Raw genomic sequence first — 22,373 nt, forward strand, 5'->3', positions numbered from 1 at the left:
AGCACTACATGACGTTATGATGTGGAATATCTGTAACAAAAATAATAAAACCAAGCAGTGTGGAAGAATGTTAGGAAGATGCTTTATATGTATATGCATGAATCAGTACTTAAAAGAGGTTCCTTAATTTCTTAAGAATAAGGAGATATGAAGGGTTTTTTTTTAAATCAAAGCCATTCCGACTTTCTCCCTAAGAAGAGAACTGAAAACTAAGGAGCCTCAGGTGATAGTTCTCCTATGAAAAGTTAGGTATTCTGTGTGTCAACAGCTTTTACATTCAGCCCTAAGCAGCATACCAATTTTGTGTATGAAGGAGAGCATTTACTTCAGATACAAATGGATTTTCAGTGTTTCAGTGATCTTTCCATAGCTAGTGCGATTAATGAGCCACAGACATGGAGATTTCCCTACATTTCCCTGTGGGGCCTGTCCTAGCTCTGCTGTAGTGGTGGAGTCTGCTCCAGCCGTGCTGAGTATTCACAGAGTTCATAGGACAAGCTGATGGCAGTCAGTACATTATATAGAGTGGTGCCAGTGCTCAGCACTGAAATGAATGAAATTGTTGACTTAACCATCTTTAGCAAAAACACATTACAGAGAATGTCCTTTTCAGGACATACTTTGGGAAAAAAATCTATATGAAAACAAAGAATATTAAACTGTCATGTTGTCATCCTTCCAAAACTGCATGGCTGATCCGTATGTACAGTATCACTTTTCTGTGACTCAAATGGAAAACTTAACTGCAAAAATGCTATTTGCTCTTTGGAGACAGACAACAAAGTCCTCATGGTAACCATAGTTACCATGTACTATAAGGAGCATGCTGGTCACTTTCTTCTCATCTCTTCCAGACTTCAGCGGATTAGGTTTGTTCCAGGTGCAGTCCTGAGTGATGGACTGTGTAGAATTACATGTGTGCCATAATTATTGTACAAGGACTGGTCCCAGTAAGAGATTTACTGGCCATTATTAATAGGGAGTTTATTCTCTACAGGAAGGTCTTGACTATTCTGGATTTTGAACCCACTGTTCCTGTTAATATCAGGGAGGAAAGCAGGTGATGCTGGAGAGAGTGGCGCTTGGATTCCAGTACTGACTTTTTGGGTAGTCAAGGCTCTGTGCAAATGATTAAAGACAAAGTTGTTTGTCTTCAGACAAAAGTGTTTGATCAAACTAAATATGTTATTTTAGCAAAGTGTGAATTTGAATGAAATGTTCTTTTCACTACTGTCATTGATAATACCTCTTTTTTTTTTTTTTTTGCTTTGCCTTTATCTTTTCTCTAGAAAGAACTTTAAACCTGTCCTCTTCTGTCAGATAGGTCAGGCAGCACTTGCACATCAAAAAAATCAGTGCTAGAAAACATATTTAAAATAACTGGAAAGAAGAACTATTTAATACCACTTAATCACAAGAAGTGAATGAAACTATTTACTTAGGAAACTAACACTTTGCTGTAGCAAAAGTTGTAGCTGCAGGAACAACTATCAATCACCCAATGTAAAATAACTTTTTACTTTCTTTTCTTTTGCTTCTATTTTACCATGTATTTCTTTTCATCTTTGAGCAACAAATAAATAAATAAATAAAATTCATTTGTTATTGATTTAATGAAGAGAAGATATCATTTTTCATTGATTTAATGAAGAAATTAACTTCATCCTTGACATGGTTTTGTGGTTTTTATTATCGGTATTCCACATCATATCATCATGTAGCGCACTGGGAGTTAAAGAGTTAATGCTCCAGTTCTGTGGATCATGGATAGATTCAGGTACCTGGTTCTCAGAAGAGAAGAACTACATACTACATATCCCTGAGGACCTTGTGTTGTTCTATTTCCATTTTCCATTCAGAGAGAAATATAAAACTGTTCGTAGATCATGAAACGTCCTTTTTCATCTTCTGGCTCATCTCTGCTCCCAGCCATATTGCCTCAGCTTGCTTAGAGTAAGGCCTTCAGCTTTCTCATTTTATTTGATTTATTATCTTCAATTCCAATTATACTGTATTATACTGAATTACAGAGTGATATAATGCATTCTGATATCTTACTTAGTGAATTAGTTTCTCCTCAGATCATTGTTGCTGTTTCGTTTTTAGGCCCATCTCCCTACCCCTTCCCCTTTTCCCTTTCCTGGGACATGGGTCCATGGGTCCGCCAGCTCTGCTAGTCATGGAACTGTGCCGAACCAGTCCGTAAACTGCTGACAATCCTATAATTGTCATTCCAGGGAAATTTTCAGATAACTTCATCAGCTAAAGTAAATAAAGAGGCTATGTGCTAGGTTTAAGTAGCGCTTCATTACATGTATTTGTTGTCAACAGGAATGTAGTCCAGGAATGTAGAATTTTAATAAGAAATAAGCCTGTGCTCATCAGTGAAATATTAGTAGGCAACTGGCTTGAGGACTGTTAAAATAACAGTCTGTAAAATAACATTTTACAATTTTAATTGAGTCTGTAAAATAACAAAACTGTTGATCAGCCTCTCCAAAGCACTAATGCAGGATCAGCTAAAGAGTTCAAATGAAGCAGCAGTCCTGCATGGGAATATTTAAAAATTATTTAGCTGGTGGCAGCTGCTGCAAAATGAGAGCTGTTGGATATGGATCTAGACATTTTTCCAAAGACAAATAATGGGGGTATATAAAAAGCCAAAGGTGAGAAATCCACCCCACTAGGACAGTGATATGGTAGAGTATGATCTGATCTCTCCTGGCTGCAGTGAGAACATCTGCAGTGATACTTTCTCATATTTCTTTTGGAGCAAATTGAACCCATATGAAGACCACTTATAGCAGTTTGTTCAACATTTAGAGGGCAAAGAGCCTGGGCAACTTCAGGAAAATGCCCTGTCAAAGCTGGACCCAAGAGAGAGGGAGTGAGGAAGGAAAAAGGAAAACCAGATGTAAGGGTGGTGTTGACGGATAGCAAAAGTAGTTGAATGTTTCTCTGGAGTACAGGGGGCAAATCGTATACACTTAGAGGGCAGAAGGGGGCCCCAGGAGTTGCTGGTGCATTGAATGGGCTTAAGTACTGTCTCAGAGGCTGCCTCTGTCCCAGAAACTCCAGCTTAGTGCTTGTTCAGATGTATGTTCCCGTATCAAAAACCACAGCGACCACAATCTCCATGTGTTAAGTGGCCTTATCCATACAGGAAGGAATCATCAGGGTTTAACAGATGACAAACTTAGATACACCTCCTCTCATGGTTGAATCTGCAGATCATTAACCAGAAATACAGAATGATCTTTACAAGACCATCTGGAAAAACAGAATATTTCTCATTTCTAGTAGGTCCTGAGGGATGACACCAGAATTTGGGGGGGCTTTACAAATGAGAGTGTAAAGCAAATGAGTAAACATGTGTCCTTTGTTTTGTTTGTGGAATGTTACCAGAGCCTCTGAGATAAAAATCAGAACCAGTATGTACACAAGTAGCAGGAATATGCAGAGAAATCAAAATAAGATCTTTTGTGTCAAATTTCTTCCTTGTTGCATGAAGAATAGTAATGTTATGCTATTATAGCATAATTGTGCTTTTAAAAGGGTTGCAATAAAATTAAAATATTAGTTCAATCTTTCCTCATGGTACATATATACATTCATACATAAATGAATCAAGTAACAGGAAATTGTTCACCCTTAAAACAATTTGTCTTGTATTCGGATTTTGGTCATGAGGATTGAGTAATAACAGCTGCTGATTTTTTTTTCCCCAAATCTGCACTTAAGTTCACATTTTGTTCCTCATTTTTTTATAACACATAGTTCTTGATTTACAATGGAGATGTTATTCATTCAAATTTACACTGATTGTTTGGCATGCAAGATTTCATCTTTGTTGACACTTCTCAGCAAGAACTTTGCTCAGTTTTACTGTACTTGGAAGAGAAAGATTTTACTAGTTAGCTCTGCCGCATCAGATGTTTTTATTCATTTCTGTTGATGCTAGAGTTGTCATGAAGCTTTAACAGAGTTCGAATAAAAAGTAGATGAAGCATGAGTCCTAGCAATGTGTGAAAGGTGGCATTTGCCATTTAAAATGGTAGTCATTTGTTTTGAAAACTGGGAAACTGGCAAAAGTGGTGAATCAAATTCTCCAAGCATTTTAATGGAGAGGTAGGAGTTAACATAGATTCTCAGCAGCACCTAGAAAATAAACTAAATCTAGGCTACTTTGAAAAGTGCAGGTGTTTTAGTGCAGTCAGCTATTTCCTCTACATTTCTTGGCCCAAACTTTCCATTAATGTATCTTCTCATGGCAGCTCCATAGCTCAAACGGAGCCACTGTGTTTTACCCTGGCTAGTTTCTGAAGCCTGATATAGTCACCAACAACCTCTGCCGGTGTAGAAGTAGCAAGGAAACCCACATGGAAAATATGTTACTAATGCATTAAAAAAATAAAATCAGTCCTCAAATTTAAGAGCAGGTCATGTATTAAGTAGCTTAATATCTTTATGGTCCATGCACTTGATACAAGATCATTGGCCAGCTGCCTGAAAGGGAGGCCATAGGCCCTGCAGGAGCTGTGTGGTTTGCTGTGCTGAGCATGGGGGCCAGGGCCAGGCCAACAGGGGGCCAGGGAGCATTCTCCACAGCATGAAGATTTATGGCCAAGAGTGCCCTTGGGTTTGTATGTCCACAGGTCCAACACATAAGTATCACCATCCAAGCTGCAGTAACAGTGTTAGTCCTGTCTTTAGACTGATGCTTGGAGTTTGGGTGGTTGCATCGCAAGCACACCTGTCTCCAAAGAAAATTTGTAATTTGGAACTTTCCTTATGGTTATTCCTTCTCACTGATCATTTCTATTCCCTTCAGATTGTGGAGGCAAATGTATCTGTAGCAATAATGGTTCTGAAATACAGTTGACAGAGAGGCATGAAGTTACAACTCCTGCTGATCTTGGTTATGCATTCCTGTGTTTTCTGATCATATAAAGAGCACTGGGAAATAGTCTTTGTAGTAGAGCAGAACTGATGAAGCATTCAAAATTAAATTCCTGTAGAACCATAGTTTTACAGTCTCACAGGGGTTAATTCTGTGTATTATTTGATTTTAAGTTATTCAGAAATTCAGATGCTAAGCATATGTGCTTGTAAAAAACAAAAGCAAACAAACAAAAATAAAACACAAAGCCCTCAGCAATTTCCTATGAGAGCTGAGAAACTCACACAACAAACATAATCTTCTTGAAAAGTATCTGAAATACCATTTCTGTACTAGGTGCTATACCTGTCTCACCATGACATGTGACCTGTGTCATGAAAACCAAGGCAGACTGCTGTCAGATGCTCATGAGAAGAACAGGAAAGATCTGAATGTGCTAAGGCTAACCCAACCTCACTGAGAACTTCTGAGGTGAAACTTGCACTCATCTTCAGTACAGTATGCATAGTCTCTCCATGGGAGCAAACCAACTGTCCCCAGCCTTTTTCTCACGTTGTAAGCCTCTGAGACAGACCAGCTGCCTGACTACCATCCCTCACCTGCCTCTGCTGTTCCCACCAACTGCTGTGGAGGGAGCACAGAGTAAGGAACAACAATGCCAGCTCTCCCTGCCCTATGCCCATGGCATTGCCCTTGAGGAGAAATCAGAAAATGTTTTTGTAGTGAAGTTCTGCTCCACAAGCTCTTGCCCACCTCTGAGGGGGTACTTGATCACTTCATGACTCTCTGGGTCTGTCCATCATGTCAAGTTCCTACTCATTCCACATACCAAGCAACCACTGCTAAATACACTTTGGGATTTCAGTAGCTTGATCTCCTGTTATTGAAGGCATGGATCTCCTATCTTCACAAGGAGTACTTCATTCTGCAAGTACCTCATTTTATCCACATGAATGGTGGGAGTGCAAATGCCATGCAACAGAAAGCAATATGACCACTGATCACTGAAGGAAATTATGATTTTATATGACACCTAGAAATCCAGTCATTGTCAATCAGTCTCAACAAGTATCTAGAGTGTTCTCAAGGGCATGAGACTGCAAGATTAAATCCCTGCTTTTGAAATGCTATAGTCTTGACCACAGTGAGGCCAAGCTGAAGAAAATGTTGCTAGTTTACCTCAATCATAGTTTCACATTATATACTTTATGCCATATAGATGAAATAAAAGTCAAAATCCATTCTTAAACTGCAAGCAGGAAGTTTTATAGCTACTCAAGAATACAGTCATCTCTTTTTTAAGTAAACTATCCTGGTTTATTAGTTGGAAATTCTCAGTGCTTACAGTATTTCCAAATTATTTTTTGCATGTCATTATGAGCAATAAGCTTACTGAATTATGTCCGTCAGAGAGATGAGCTGATCACATGAAGATGTGTAATATGCTGGGAGAATGCACTGGTTCATCTTTATTGCAGAGCATGAATTTTTCTTGGTGCTGATTCCCAGCTCAAAGCAGCTGAAACTGCATGACTTTTGTCTTGGATCACAATTTTATTAATAGATCAAGATTTCTCTAGATGCGTGAGTATAGACGTGTTACTTGAAGAAGCTGACATCTATGTATCTATTGCACTGCACGCTGAAGCAGAATGTGAGAGCAGCAAAAGAAGAGGGAGATGTGCTCTTCTCTAAACTCAGCGACCTTTGGATAAACTCTTTGATAAAAGAGGTTTTGCCATTTGTGTTGCTGCTGATGCCGCCAGGAAGTTACACCTTCAAACAGCCTTTGTCTAAATCCTTACATCCTTTATCTGGTAAGATAACTTTCTGTTACCTCTTTACACACAAAAGGACTCTGAAGAACACAACGCAGTCTTTTTTGAAAGAGTAAGACAGGCTCAGAGCTTTAAAAATGCCTATCCTTAATGGAACAGAAAACAAATTTCCAAAAATATAAGAATCTTTGCATTTCCTTGGAAGATTGCTCAGCATAGTTACATTTCCAAACTAAACAGATTTCTTTCTGGGGCATGACAAAATTTATTTTGAAAAAAAATTGTGTCAAGTACCACATAGCTCCAAGCTCAGAGGGATTCCTAGCTGGGGCTTTCAGCCAGGCAGAATTAATGTTCAACTGCTACATTTCAGCAGGACAAGGGGGAATGGCTTTAAGTTGAAAGAGGGAAGATTTAGGTTGAATGTTAGGGGGAAGTTCTTTACCAGGAGAGTGGTGAGGTGCTGGAACGGGCTGCCCAGAGAGGTTGTAGATGCCCCGTCCCTGGGGGTGTTCAAGGTCAGGTTGGATGGGGCCCTGGGCAACCTGGTCTAGTAAATGGGGAGGTTGGTGGCCCTGCCTGGCAGAGGGGTTGGAGATTCATGATCCTTGAGGTTCCTTCCAACCCAAGCCATTCTGTGATTCTGTGATTCATCTTCTTCCACCTGACAGAAAGTTCAGGATTTCTTGTCTAACTCTTGGCCTCTCACAGCCACTGTCCACCTCTACAATTCCATCTTCCACCAGCACATTCAAAGACAGCCCAACAAATTATTGTGACGTTTCTGGAACAGCAGGAAAAGCACAGGTTAAAGCAGCTCATTAATGACATTCAGGAGAAAGTTGTTTAGAAAAATGGAAAAAGCACTGGAGAAGTAGAAATTTGACTTCTTTTTTTTTTTTTTTTTTTCTGATAAACTTTTTTTGTTTGTTTTCTTGGAAGACCTTGGAGTTTGGCTGCTCAGTTCAGCCCAGATCTAGAGTGCAGCCATATCAACAGAATGCTCATTGGTTTCTACAGTGTTCAACTCTTTCACGTGACTGAACAGAAATTGTTTCTAAGAATAGTTTAGATAAGAAGGAGAGCATATGCTGTCCCACTGACTATGCACAGGACTACTCTTCAGGGTACAGAGATGAGCCAGGAAGCTTTGTCTCTAAAACTGTTCAAAAAATAAGCCTGCCCATTGGCCATTGCTTGAATCATGCTTCCAGGCTTCAGAAGTAACATTTATATTGATGGTAGATTTATGGGAAATGTAGAGATCTAATGAAGGGTTCTGGCTCTATTATAATAACTTTAAAACCACATTCAATTGCAGATTCATGTATGTAGGTGTTACTTAATTAAAAGCAAAACAAAACATAAATAAACTGTAAGAAAACCCAAGAATAAGGTTGTTTGAGGGTTGTTGGGTCATTTTGTTTTTTATTTTGTTTTGTTTGGTTTTTTAAATTTGAGGTGGTTAAAGTAGATAGTGAAATGTACAATTAAGACAGGAAATCCTTTGTCTGTGGCCATAGATTAATTTCCATGCTTAGATGCACCAAATGGAGAAGCAGAATACTTTGTTGCTAAATACTTGTTTTCCATTTGACATATCATACAAATGAGGTACTTCTCTTTACGCTGTTTTTACAGTGTGCTTACTTTTTCACTCTTCCTACTTCATCTTCTCCCCTAGCTTTATTTTCTGATCAGCCCTCCATCCAGCTCCTGTAGTAGTCACTTTCTTGCACTCATTTCCCTGTACTATGTAATTACTTCATTCATTACTTTTTTCTCTTTCTTTTCTCTTTCTTCAGTCTGTAACTGTTGTTTTCTACCTCCGTTAGCCAAGATCCTTTTTCTTGTTCTCTTAACTCACTCTTGTCTCTATTCTTTCCCAAAGTTTCTGTGATCAAGAGGTGAAAAATAAGCATCACAGTACCACTTATTGGACCTGAGATCCCGAAAGTTTGCATCCAAACCTTACTTCACACTGTTAGCTCCTCCTGGGTTTGTCTGGGAAAATGGCACATAGCCACACCTAACAGAAGTAGGATCACAGGGGACCTTGTGCTCTGGGTCACTGCCATAGCAAATGGGAGAGAAAACTGCTATCCTGTATCCTTTGCTACAGCAGTATGTTACTGGGTCTACATAGTAAGAAATATGTATTAGAGATAGTACATAGATAGAGATAGCAGGAGCAGGGAAGTTGCAGCCAGGTGGAGGCTGGCCTCTTTTCCTATCCTCCTCCTAGTGGTAGGACAAGAGAGAGTAGCCTCAAGTTGCACCAGGGGACGTTTAGGTTGGATATTAGGAAACATTTATCTGAAAGAGTGGTCAGGAGCTGCACAGGGATGTGGTGGAGTCACCGTACCTGGAGGTGTTCAAGAAGTATTTAAAAGTTGTACTAAGGAATATGGTTTAGTGAGGAAATACAGGTCATAGGTGTACAATTGAACTAGATGAACTTGGAGGTCTTTTCCAACCTCTGTAATTCTATGATCCTATAGCTATAATCCTAGCTGTCCCAGTTTATCAGCTGATAATAAGGTTGGCGCTCAGGCACATATCTATGTACTGTGACAATCATTCATATTTTTCCAACTTAATTTATTGCAATGAATTAGATAGCAAACTCATTTTTTCCTACCAACAGACATGGATATTTACAGTATGTGTACTGAAAGCACTGCAGTGACATTTCAGCAATGATGCATCACCATGATGTAATTAGTGCACATACCAACCCTTCAGACCAGCAGCCAGCTGATGTTTCCCCCTTCATATCCAATCTGCACATCCTCATGAAAATAAACCTGAGCAGCAGATCCAGGCAGCAACACCAGCCAAATGTCCTGGTGTCTGCTTATAGAACTTGTCACCTGGTGGTGTGAGCCTCAGAGCCATTCTCCATAAAAAGAGCCTTTCCACTGACACAGCTATGCTCCTGTGAGAGCCCCTGAGCCATACCTTCTATAGTTAGGTATTTGTGAGCAGAAGCTGGGCATTTATCAATTTTCAATGCCAGTACCAGCTCTGGTGGGACATAGCAAAGCCTCTGTTCTGTCCCTGCTAAGTATGACCAGCAAAGAGGTGAACTGCAATTCACGGTGACCCCCAAACTTGCAGAAGCCCTCAGAAACAGGCAAGGCAAGAGGTGCAGAGAAAGCCAGAGACCCCCAGCTCTTCTCACTGGGAAGACTGGGACCAAAGTCAGTTGCACCTGAAGATTCACTTGTCTTGGGGCTCCTGATTCTGGGATGCAGGTGGCAAACTGAACATCCCTGAGTAGCTTGTCTTTTTATCTTGTTCAGACTTTGTTGATCCAGATGGCAGGATCCCTGGGAGTGATGCTGACCAAACATGGAGACTTTCTGCTGCAGAGAGGAGCTGAAAGGTGTGTAGGGAATTATTAGTTAACAGATTAAATACCCTTGTTGCTTGTGAGACTATTACTTTCAAATATGTTTTTTCCTCTTAAGAACTCCTATTATTATCTTTTATTTATTTCCTCCAGTTGAACTCAAGGCCTTCTCCCTCCCATGGAAAGCCCTTTCTTGCTGTTAAGATGAAAGAAATTATTGTGTTAAAGACACCCTTCCTACTGAACAGCAGGAACCACAGTACAGGAAAAAAAAAAAAAAAAAAAAAAGGGCTCTGGAGATCTCCCATGCATAGGCACAGCTGGCCATCCTGGTATACAGGGCTGAGACAACAGGCCCAGAATGGTGCCTCTCCACAGAAGTGCTCCAGCTGCTGGAGATCCCTGCTCCCTGCTTTCTGTGCAACCAGATTTCATGTGTGGGCACCAACATATGAGTGGGCTCTACTGAAGCATTTTGGGGAGAATTGATTTTTGTTAGAATTCCTCCAGCTGAGCTCAGTAGTTGAGATATTTCTTTGGTTGCAGTGGGGCACACTACAGGGTATCATTAGGATTATTCTTGTGTTGAAAATATAGGAAGTTGAGCTGTTCAGACAAATAGCCAGTGGAAACAAATATTGGTGTATGTTGCAGATAGAGGCAGGCAATCAAACTGCTTCTTTCTAGGGAAATAACAAAAGTATGTATGAAATTACCCCTGCCCCTTTAATGGACTTTTAAAGATTATTCCCTCGGGCTACATATGGGTGACTTAAAATTCATTTTTAACATCTTTAGGCTGTGTTTGGTTTCCTGGTACAGGAAGTAATAACAGTAAAGCAAACAAACTCCTTAATAAAACCGGCACATGAGGAGAGAAAAGGATAATGTAATAACACTACACTCAACAGCGCTAATAATATTAATGAATCAATAGTTACTAATAAGTACTTTCTACTTTCTGGTAGAAAAAAATCATTAAGAGGACATACTGCTTAGTTTCCCAGGGTGTGCAGGGCATGGAGTGTCAGAAATCAGTTGAGTAGCATCTTGATTAAAGGACAAGAACATAAAAGAAATTCCTGCTCTGTGTGAGAAAGTGTAAAAGAAAAGGTGTGAGAGGTTTCTGGGGAAGCAGTTTCCCAGCTGCTATGCGTAGCTGCACTGTGCTGCTGCTGGGAGCACAAATGTGGGGTCAAGGGACAGCATACTGCTGTGGGTTCAGCATAGTGTTGTGCATTCATGATGACTGAGTCACAAGGTAAGTGAGAAGTATTCTTTCTTGGCTCAGCCCTCAGTCATAAGCCTTCTACTACTGCATGAGCACAGCTAAGAAAATGGCTGCAAAAGTGGGCAAAGTGAGAGGAAATTCAAGCTTACTTAATCAAGGGTCTGCCATGTCCCAGACAACATTTCTGAATATTGAGGCTATGACCTTATGCAGAGCACCCTAGATCCTGTGCAGGGTTTGTTTCACAGGCTTGCTTTCTGTTGCTCTACTTGTTCTTATGTAAACGACCGCAACAACACAAAAACATGTTTATTTTCATTATACTCTGTAGATGAAGGTCACTTCCTTTTTTTTTTTTTTTTTTTTTTTTTTTCAGAGCTGCAATTCAGAATCTTAGGAAAATCATGATCTGTGGGGATGTGACATAAAAATGCAGCAGCAGCACTGAGAATACCTCAGCAGGAGGCCTCACTGTAGCTGGCACTTCTCTACCTTCCTGCCCACATAGGAGGACATGGGCATCACCTCCCTCAGGCAGCAACAACAGCCACCTCAGCACCCTTGGCACTGAGGCAGGCACAGCTGGGTGGGATGTCTCCTGCCCTCCACTCTGCGTGTCTACACTGCTTGTGTAGCAGCCAGAAGGCCACAGGCAATTCCACTCCAGACCATTCCAAATCAAAAACGACATGGGGCATCTTACTCTCATTTTTGCCATTGGCAATTTTCTGTGGTGTCCATAAAATGCAAGGTTCATGCTGACTAAAATCTCAGTGACATAATCTCGCATATGAACAGTACTTTAAGAACACTGAGATTTAAGTATGATTCTGCAGAGCTGTCAGAAAGATGCAAATGTGTTTTAAGTGGAAAACACAGACAAAACTGAAGTTTTTATTGGTCAAAGTGCTTTGCAATGCAAGGGCTGCAGAAGGGTTTCTGTGAATTCAAACTGTTTCTCTGCAGTGAAGAGGAAAACAACATAAAAAAAGTATAATAATATAATAATTTTCTGTACAGCTATTGAATCAGTGAGAAACCTTACAGACACGTTAGAGGAAAAACTAGAACTTGCTCTCTTTCCTGAGGTATTTTATACTCTTCTACATTGCAGTTGTTTTATGTACTGAGATGAAAGAATTCATATTATTTTTAACTGTAATGGAAATAGACCTGGAAAATCATGTCAATAAATCTAAACTACATGACATTATATTTACATATGCAGTCTATATTTCTCTCACAACAGTTTGAAAAATTTTTGCAAAACATTTATTTTCTTTTTATTTGTTGGAATGTTAGAATATCAAAAAGGTCTGATACAGTGCAGATGTAGGCAATTTTGTTTTAATCCACACCACATGAGCCACTAGCAGTCAGCACATACTATTTGGAAATGTATGATTTGTAAGTAGCTTTAGAGATAATGTATACCAGACTGCACTATATGCTGGCCGTTTTCCTCTTCATAAGTGATACAATTCTGATCTCATCCTCTCTACTTAAACCAAGAATTATAGTATACACTTGTGCTGTCTCAATGGGTAGTGCAGCACAAGAAGAAAAAGGCCAGAACTCTTGAATGGCTCATTTGGTTCATTTTATCCTCTTGTCTGTGATCAGTGGCACAGAGGCCTGTTGGAGGCTTGTAACTAGTGGTGTTCCCCAGGGGTCAGTGCTGGGTCCTGTCTTATTCAACACCTTCATCAATGACCTGGATGAAAGAATAGAGTGTGCCCTCAGCAAGTCTGTTGATGGTACAAAGCTGGGAGGAATGGCTGACAAACCAGAAAGCTGTGCTGCCATTGAGCGAGACCTAGGAGGCTGGAGAGTTGGGTGGTTCACTGATGAAGTCCAACAAAGAGGTTCAACAAGAGCAAGTGTGGAGTCTTTCACCTAGGGAGGAATAATGACACACAACAGTTCAGGTTAGGGGATGACCTACTGGAAATGAGCTCTGTGGAGAAAACCCTGGGTGTTCCGGTGAATAAACGGTTGGCCGTGAACCAGCAGTGTGCCCTAGTGGCCAAGAAGGCGAGTGGTATCCTAGGGAGTGTTAAAAAAAGTGTGGCCAGCAGGTGAAGGAAGGTGATCCTCAGTAAAAGAAGGTGATCCTCCCCCTCTACTCTGCCCCAGTGAGTCAGCATCTGAAATGCTGTGTCCACTTCTGATCTTCCCAGTTCAAGAGAGATAGGGATCTCATAGAGAGTTCAGTGAAAGGCCACAAAGAAGATGAGGGGCCTGGAGCACCTCCTGTAAAAAGAGATAGCTGAGTCTGTTCAGCCCAGAGAAGAGAAGAATGAGAGGGGATTTTATCAGTTATGAATATCTAGAAGGTGAGAGTCAAGTGGATGGGACTGGACTTCTTTCAGTGGTGCCCAGCAACAACACAAAGGGCAATGGCACAGGCTGGAACGTAGCAAGTTCTATACGAACATAAGGAAAAATTTCTTTAGTGTGAGGGTAACAGAGCACTGGAACAGGCTGCCTTTCTAGAGATATTCAACATCCACCTGGGTGCTTTCCTGTGTGACCTGTTTTGGGGAATCTGCTTTAGCAGGGGTTGCACTAGCTAATCTCCAGACGTCACTCCCAACACTCACGATTCTGTGGTTTTGTGGTTCTGCGTGATTCTTTCTGTAGAAATTTACACTGACTTTTTGTTTAGGTTTTACATATCATTGCATGTTGAAAAACCTATTGACAAACATCATGAAAAGAGTTAAATGAAGCAGGAAATCCTATTTCAAGATAAGAAATAAGAGTATCATTTTTTTCTACACTCAGGTGGAGATGAATTCCACAACTGTGGGAAATGTCATGAGTTGCCACTTCTGTTTCTTTTCTTTCTCAATTCAAGATCGTTTGGTTGAATTTTAAGAAACAGCCTTAGCATATGGTAGTTTTCTATTTGAGCTATGTCTGGAATTATTATAGCAGGAACTTACTCCCTCTATGCTTGTGTTATTATGCATGCATTAGCTGGTAGGAGGCCATATATATAGCTATCAATTGGCTTTAGAGTTTTAATGCAATGTTTTGATTCCTTTTATGAAGAATAAATTATCAAGTAGCAGTACCCACAGCCTTCATTGGGCTAAATGAGAGCAAGATACTCCTCCAAAGCAGGGTTATATCATTTCAAGCAGAACAAACACTATAATGTACCTTTTCCTTCCCACAGATACTGTAAAAATGCTGTATAACAGCTGTTTGAAAAAAAAAAAAAGAAAAAGGAAAATCAGATGCCATGTTTATGTGAGCAAGCTTCACTTTGACCATCAGGCAAAGAGGTCCTCAGAACTGAAATACAGATATGAAAGAAATGAAATGAAGGGGAAAAGTTCTGAAGTCAGCTTCACTGGACTAATTTTGATGTACAGTGATAGAAACAAAAACTGTGTGTCTCTTGTCTTGTATACAAGCAACATATGCCTGTTAGAGCATTTGCTAAACAGTGAACAAAGTACAGGAAGAAATCTGTGCACTTAGACTTATGGGTCCCCCAACAGTAAATAAAAAGGAAACCATTGCTGCTGAATACGGATGTCTACATATATTTTAGTTGTTCCACACTCCCACATACATATACTTATGTATATGTATACATATACATAAAGAATATTTAAAGTGATTGTCAGAGTAGAATGAGCTGCCAAAATGGGCAAAGTCTGATGCTTTGATGAGACCAACCAGGCACTTATTTAGGACACCGAAGGCTGTGCTGTTCACCAGTGTGTTGATGGGTATGTCTTTCCCACACAATGCAAAAACTTTGTGGTATGTTCATATGACACAGTATATCTTGTAGAAATGCTTGTTCAAGACTGCAGTAAACATGTAAAGATGCTACGTATCTGGTGGCAAGCAGCAGTCATTCATGTTGATGCCACCACCATAAGGAACCATGTAAAATGCTGCTGGGAGGAGAGTAGCAGAGCTGAGACAACTGGACTGTCTGGATCACAAGAGTAGGGCCACTTCCCTTTATTTTCAGTGAGACTATCTATCTCATTCCCCTGAACACCTCTCCTGCAAGCCATTTTCAATCAGTCCTGACAAAACTCTTGTGTAGCTTTAGTATGGAAGTCTGACAGAGCCTTCTGTGCTGAGGGGAGGCATGGAAAGCGTGCTCAGGGTGTACAGGCAGGCTGGTGCATATTTGTTCTTTCACCGGAAGCTCTCTGTTTTAATTTTGACTGACAATGTGAACAGTTTGCTTCTTCCCAAAGAACAAATGAGTGTTTCTGCAGAGAGCCAGCACAGCAGTGCTGCCTGTGTTTGCCAGTGGGAAGAGTTGAACAGCAGCGCAAGTTCAGCTCTCTCACAGGGCTAGCATGCGTCATTCTCTGTGATGCACACTTCCTTTGTACCCCCCTCCACATCGGAGCATTCTTTCAGAAAGTCTGTGTGAACTACACCAACACAGGCAGGGGGCTGCCAAAAAAAGCCACATACTCCTCAGTTTGGACAGAAGCAGCATCTGCTAAGTATTTCCCTGAATCTGAACACTGCAAAGTCTGCAGATTTTCAACAACTGTTTTATTAAAGGGGGGAAATATCTTCAAATCTTTTGGGAAATCTCTGGACAACTATTTCCATTAATATTTTCTGAGGAAGTCTTGAACCCCTCATTGTCTAGGATAACATTTAACATTCCCACAGAGTGTTCCAAATTCTGCAAAAGCCATTAATACAGATTTCTTTGAGCTGCACAGGTCTACTGGCTACAGCACGTTTGCCATGCACAGTATCCAATAGGCTCCATATAGCCTAAACCACTGTGTCACAAAAGAATTGAAAGGGGACTGAAATCTTACACCATGGCTCCCTGTATCTTTAGATATGAAATCAGTGTGGGATTTATTTGGAATATAACAGGCTGCTCTCTTATCTCATATTTCTGCAAGTACACTGAATGATATAGAACAAGCAAAATTAAAACTTATAAAAATATGTCACACATCCTGTACTCCTCACAGCAAAACACCAGATAGACAATACGCAATTGGATCTCAGTCATAGCCTTTCAAGAACACAAGATGTTATTCAAGCAGTAGGTGGGTTTTCACATACTTTAGCCAGATTTTCCAGAATTAGCTGTAGACTGATAGTATAGGCTCTTGGAGTAGTACAGATGCCTAAGAAAAATAATCTAAACACTGACACACACAAAATGAGGGTTTGAAAAATCTGAGTGTGTTTTTTCAGTTAGTTAGTTGATTTTAACATTAAATAAAAATTTTCAAGTTTAAAAGCTATCAGATCTGAAGAGAGAAAGGGATGACAAGGTCTATGATCCCCTCCACACCCTCACATACTAGTGGGACAGGAAAGGCAGCAGAGTAATTATGCAAGGAAACTCAGGGAGTGAATGAGCAACTGTTATTCATGATGGTCCCAGCCAGAGGGATGTGAACAAAAATATACTTGTTGCTATTTATAGACATACTATGGATATTGTGTTTGTAAAACATTTCCATTGCAACAACAAATCGCTGCCATTGGAAATATTTTGTACTACTTTAGATGCATCAGTTTTTTGGTTTTGTTTGTTTGTTTGCTTGCTTTTTTTCTGAAACCCTGTAAAGATACATAAGTATTAAAAAATACATATTGCATTTTACAAGAAATTATATTGATGTAATGTTACCATGGAGTATTACATAGATCTTTGATCTGGAGCTCCCTCATAGCAACGCCCATCACCTCTGATTGCCATGACTGAGTTGAACCTAATGCTGCAACATGTAGTTTAACAGTGGCATTTGACAAAAATACACCACTTAGCTTACACCAGTGGGAATTATTAATTAAATCATAGAATCATAGAACAGCTCGGGTTAGAAAAAATTATCAGGTCCAACCTTTGATGGGAAAAGGGAGCCTGGATGAAACTATGTAGTATATTCTTTAATCGCACCCATTGCTCCTAGTCTTCTCCATGTGGCTCCTTGTGAAGCGAGAGCCTCAGTCCTTTTTGTAGACACCCTTTAAGTACTGGAATACTCTAAGGAGGTCCCCCAACCTTTCTCTTCTCCAGGTAGAAGAGATCCTTCAGCCTCTCCTCATATGGTATGTTCTCCAGTCCTTTGATCATCTCCTTTGGACCCACCTCCTATCTGTTCACTTCTTTTTTGAATGTGGGGACCAGAACTGCACACAGTACTCCAGCTGTGGCCTGAGAAGTGCTGTTTAGGCTGGGATGACCTCTGCTAGTCACATTCCCTGAGTATGCAGCTCAGGATCTGATGTACCTTTGCTGCTGCAGTAACATCTGCTGACTGCTATTCAGCTGACTGTGCACCCAGACACCAGGTCCCTTTCAGCAAATATATTCCCTTGCCACACAAACCCTAGGTGATCCTGGGCTCTTTGGTTGTGCTGTCCCAGGAGCAGGGCCTTGGACTTTTTGTTAAACTTCACACAGTTCTTACTTACCCACCCTTCCAGCCTGTCCAGCTCCTGTAATATGGATATCCTTTCTGATGTATGCATCTCATCACTCAGCTGAGTGTCAACAGCAAGATTGGTGAGGGTACTTGCAAACCAATAATGTTTTTGCTTGTTTGTTGGTTGGTTTATAAGATCCTGGCTATCACAAGAATTATGGAAAGCCAGCACACCAGTATCATGAAATTCACCCGCCATCTGTATATAGAAATTTGGTACCTTAAAACTCATTTTTGTTTCTCTTAGCATTGTTATATTTGTTATCAGAATCAGCACATGTGGTGACTGTGCTATGGAATACTCACAGCCTGCTTCATTCATTTCACTTGTATATACTCAAGGCATGTTTTATTTAAACTAATTACACTGATGAAATGCATTGAAAATAAATTAAACTTTTTTTTTTTTATTAGCTTGATTACATTTCTAATCCAAACATACTAATAGAGACAAATTCAAATCAGACAGTTTTCAAAGAGGTTTCCTAGGCTAGACTTTAGATCAAAACAAACACAAATATAAATAATGGCATAAATTATGTTCACTTTGCTTGTCTCTTGGTAATAAGATCTGATTCAGTCTGGGTTTCTCACGTTTAAATCTAGAGAAATTTTTGTTAATGTCAACACACTGAAAACATTTTCTTATTATTTCTTCAGTTATGTTTTGGAGTAAGGCTGTCTCTTTCATGTGCAAACTAATTTGCACATTATCAGTAAGTGCTTGCTTCGCACTACCAATTAGGATAATGTCTGGAGGTGCTCTTTAAGGCTACATTTTGCTCTTGGAGAAATTAATTTAGCTCATTAGTGGCAGTGTGTTGAAATCTGTGAAACAAACTGGATATTCAGCAGTTTCCAGCAATCTGCAAACATTGTTTCCATAATGGAATTACATGTGGTGGTTTAAGCCTTCCACAAGTTATGCTTTTAGGAGTATTTCAATTTCAGAGTAATGCAGTATGTGATGAGCATTGTACTCGCTTACTTCTTTCTACTGACCATCTCTGGTTAGTTTCTGGCCAAGACTGCTGACAGTATAATGACACATGCCCTCCTACATTGCCACAGAGTTCATGCTTGTGAAATTTCTTCTACTCCCTTGGGACAGGGAGGTGCAAGCAGTGAGCCATTAAATCTTACAGGACTATTTCATGAAGTATTCTCCTACAAGGCTGTAATTCCAGAAAATAGAATCATATCATAGAATCATACAATGGCCTGGGTTGAAAAGAACCACAGTGATCATCTAGTTCCAACCCCCCTGCCATGGGCAGGGTTGCTAACCACTAGACCAGGCTGCCAAGACCTACATCCAGCCTGGCCTTGAGTGCCTCCAGGGATGGGGCATCCACAACCTCTCTGGGCAACCTGTTCCAGTGTGTCACCACCCTCTGAGTGAAAAAATTCCTCCTAATATGTAACTTAAACCTCCCCTGTCTCAGTTTAAAACTATTCCTCCTTGTCCTATCACTATCCACCCTTGTAAACAGCTGTTCCCCTTCCTGTTTATAAGCTCTCTTCAAGTACTGGAAGGCCACAATGAGGTCTTCCCAGAGCCTTCTCTTCTCCAAGCTAAACAAACCCATTTCCCTCAACCTTTCCTCATAGGAGAGGTGCACCAGCCCTCTGATCATCTTAGTGGCACTCCTCTGGACCCACTTTAAGAGTTCCGTGTCCTCCGTGTGCTGAGGGCCCCAGGCCTGGACACAGTACTCCAGATGAGGCCTCACAAGAGCCGAGTAGAGGGGCACAATCATTTCCCTGCTGGCCACTCCTTTTTTAATGCAGCCCAGGATATAGTTGGCCTTCTGGGCTGCAAGCGCACACTGCTGGCTCATGTCTGGCTTCTCAATGACCAGGACCCCCAGGTCCTTCTCCACAGGGCTGCTCTCAGTGATATCTTCCCCTAGTCTGTGTAAACATCTGGGATTGCACAGGCTCAAGTGCAACACCTTGCACTTGACTTTGTTGAACCTCATTATGTTCACATGGGTCTACTTCTCCAGCCTGTCCAGGTCCCTCTTGATGGCTTCCCTTTCTTCCAGTGTATCGACTCCATGGCTTAGCTTGGAATCATCTGTAAACTTAATGAGGGTGCACCCAATTCCATCATCTATGTTGTTGAAGAGCACTGATTCCAAGACTGACCCTTGAGGAACACCACTTGTAGCTAGCGACCACTCAGACATAGCACCGTTGATCACAACCCTTTGGCTCACTCCAGCCCAGGCTGCCTCCAATCTTAATCTCTCTAATGCTCTCCTCTGCATTGGTGAGCACCAGGTCCAGTAAGGCTTCACCTCAGGCTGGTCTGTCTAATACCTAGACCAGGAAATTATCCTCAACAGACTACAGGAATCTCCTGGATTGTCTGCCACCCACTGTGCTGCTATCCCAGCTGATATCCAGGTGGTTGAAATCCCCCATCAGGACAAGAGCCTGTGAGCATGGCACATCTTGCAGTTGAAGCAAGAAGGCCCGGTTAGCAGGCTTCCCCTGACCAGGTGGCCTGTAGGAACCCCAACTACTAGATGCCCTGTACTGGACCGATCCTTGATTTTAATCCATAATATGTCAGGTTGGTCATGGTTTTTTCTCAAGCACAGCTCTTCACAATCTATCCCCCCCCCCCCTAACACAGAGGGCAACTCCCCTTCCCCTCCTACCCTGTCTATCCCTTTTGAAAAGCCTGAAGCCCTCAATTATAGTATTCCAGTCATGAGATTTGTCCCACCATGTTTCCATGATAGCAATTTGGTCATATTTTTCCAATTGTGCCACAGTTTCTAACTCCTCCTGTTTATTTCCCATGCTGTGTGCATTGGTATACAGGCACTTTAGCTGGGTTATTGGCCTTATTGCCATCTTGGAGGAGCCAAAAATACCCAATACCTTCAGGACAAATTAGGGGCTTTCCTCCACTGCTTCCCAAGGTTACAATACTCCTTTGCTCTTCTCTGTCACTCAGTCACTCCCTTCCCCCATTGTACCTAGTCTGAAACCCTGCTAGCCAGCCTAGCCAGCTTACTCTCTAGAATATTCTCGGCCTTTCTAGTCAGTTGCATCCCATCTGACAACATCATTCCCCATTTCTCAAAGCTGCGTCCCTGGTCATAGTGTCCAAACCCCTGAGTGCGACATCATCCTTGAAGCCATTCATTGAACCTTTTATTTGGATCCCAGTCTTCAACTGAGAGGACAGAGGAGAATGCTACTGGCACTCCTGATCCTTTCAGCAGCATTCCCAGAGCTCTAAAGTCTGTTTTGATCACCCTAGGGTTCTTTTGTCTACCTCGTCATTGCCAATGTGAAAAACTAGTAATGGGTAATAATCAGAGGATCTTACCAGGTGTGTGATGTTCCCAGTAACATCTCTTACCTGGGCCACAGGCAGGCAACACACCTCCCTCTGGGATGGATCCAAGTCCTTGGTTCCCTGCAGAAGGGACCTATGATGATAGCTCTTCTTTTTTTCCTGTCTGATGATGTGGTGATATGGGCAGCAGTCCAACTTGCCTCAGACAACCCTTCCAGTGTGGAGGTACCTTCACCCACACATTCATCCCCCTGTCCATCCAGCTCCAGGGCCTCATATCTATTACGCAAGGGCACCTGGGAAGGTGGGACAGGCTGAGAGGTGGTACAGGTACTACAAAAGAGCAATGACCTGTTAAGTGATCTGCCCTTCTCAAGAGTGGCAAGGTCCTGCCTGCACCAACTGCCAACTGCTGCACCATGCCCTTCTGATGTGCCACACGTTCTTTGCCTGTCCTATTCACTGTGCTCCTGGGTTGTTGCACTCCCTGAAGCCCTCCTTTGTATGCACGGGGGGACGGCGCCAGCACTCCTCATTCTGCCCACCCACAGCAGAGCCACCGCACTGCCCAGGAGGGGGGTCAGCTGGAAGGGCTGCCTCACTCTCCCTTAGCTTCTTAGAGCTCTTTTGTTGTGATTTTTCCTGCAATTCAGACCCTCTAAGAATGGGCCTCAGTGTAAGCCTCTGTTGCAAAGCTGATCTGCTCAAGGTCTGCCCTGAATTTTTGAATTTCGAATTTTGGTTAATATAGTCATTTCTTTTTAAAGTTAGGCTGTGATTAGAAGTTATGCATGGGCAAGTAGAACAAAAATACCAGATGCCCAAAACAACACAGACTACTCAGATTTTGCATTGTATAAGTAACCAGGTCTAACTGTTTGCTTTACACCCTCTTTCATGCACTGGTGCAGAGGCAACAAACAAGGAAAAAACTTCTGTCACTCTGAGGCTGAAAAAGTTATAAGGACTACTGTAGAAAAAACTCTGGTACATTCTTATTTTTAGACATCATACTTATAAATTAAGCATTCCTGTAATGTGCTCACAGAGGCAAAAGCAAGCATTCATATGATGAGGCAAATGACACTTTGACAAAAGGACATCCAAATGCAGGCAGTACTGAGGAATTTCCTTCCCTCACCTGCCTTCTCTGCAGCCTTTCTTCAAATAACTGTTTTTATTTGGGTAGAAAAGAGGCTGATGTTTCCTCTCTTACATAAGGAGGATTTCCAGTTCTTAAGAGAAATCACAGAGATAACACAGACGGAAACATGGACAGCTGAAAGGTTGCAGGGAAGTCATTTTAAACATAATCACTGAGGTTTCAGTTGTGTAGGA

The 22,373-nt window shown here is 41.3% G+C and overlaps 2 long non-coding RNA genes across 3 annotated transcripts in view; one reads left to right on the forward strand and one right to left on the reverse strand.

The window, feature by feature from the left end:
- The window catches only part of LOC101748035, a 59,781-nt gene that overhangs the window by 27,382 nt on the left and 10,026 nt on the right, over positions 1–22,373 (reverse strand). The gene's annotated exons all lie outside the window — the stretch shown is intronic.
- On the forward strand, positions 6,341–12,483 carry LOC107052330. The gene is made up of 3 exons (XR_001464772.3): positions 6,341–6,717; positions 9,984–10,066; positions 11,641–12,483. It is a non-coding gene; the product is annotated as an uncharacterized LOC107052330 (long non-coding RNA).

This window comes from Gallus gallus, chromosome Z (assembly GCF_016699485.2).
Source record: "Gallus gallus isolate bGalGal1 chromosome Z, bGalGal1.mat.broiler.GRCg7b, whole genome shotgun sequence".
NCBI classification, from domain to species: Eukaryota; Metazoa; Chordata; class Aves; order Galliformes; family Phasianidae; genus Gallus; species Gallus gallus.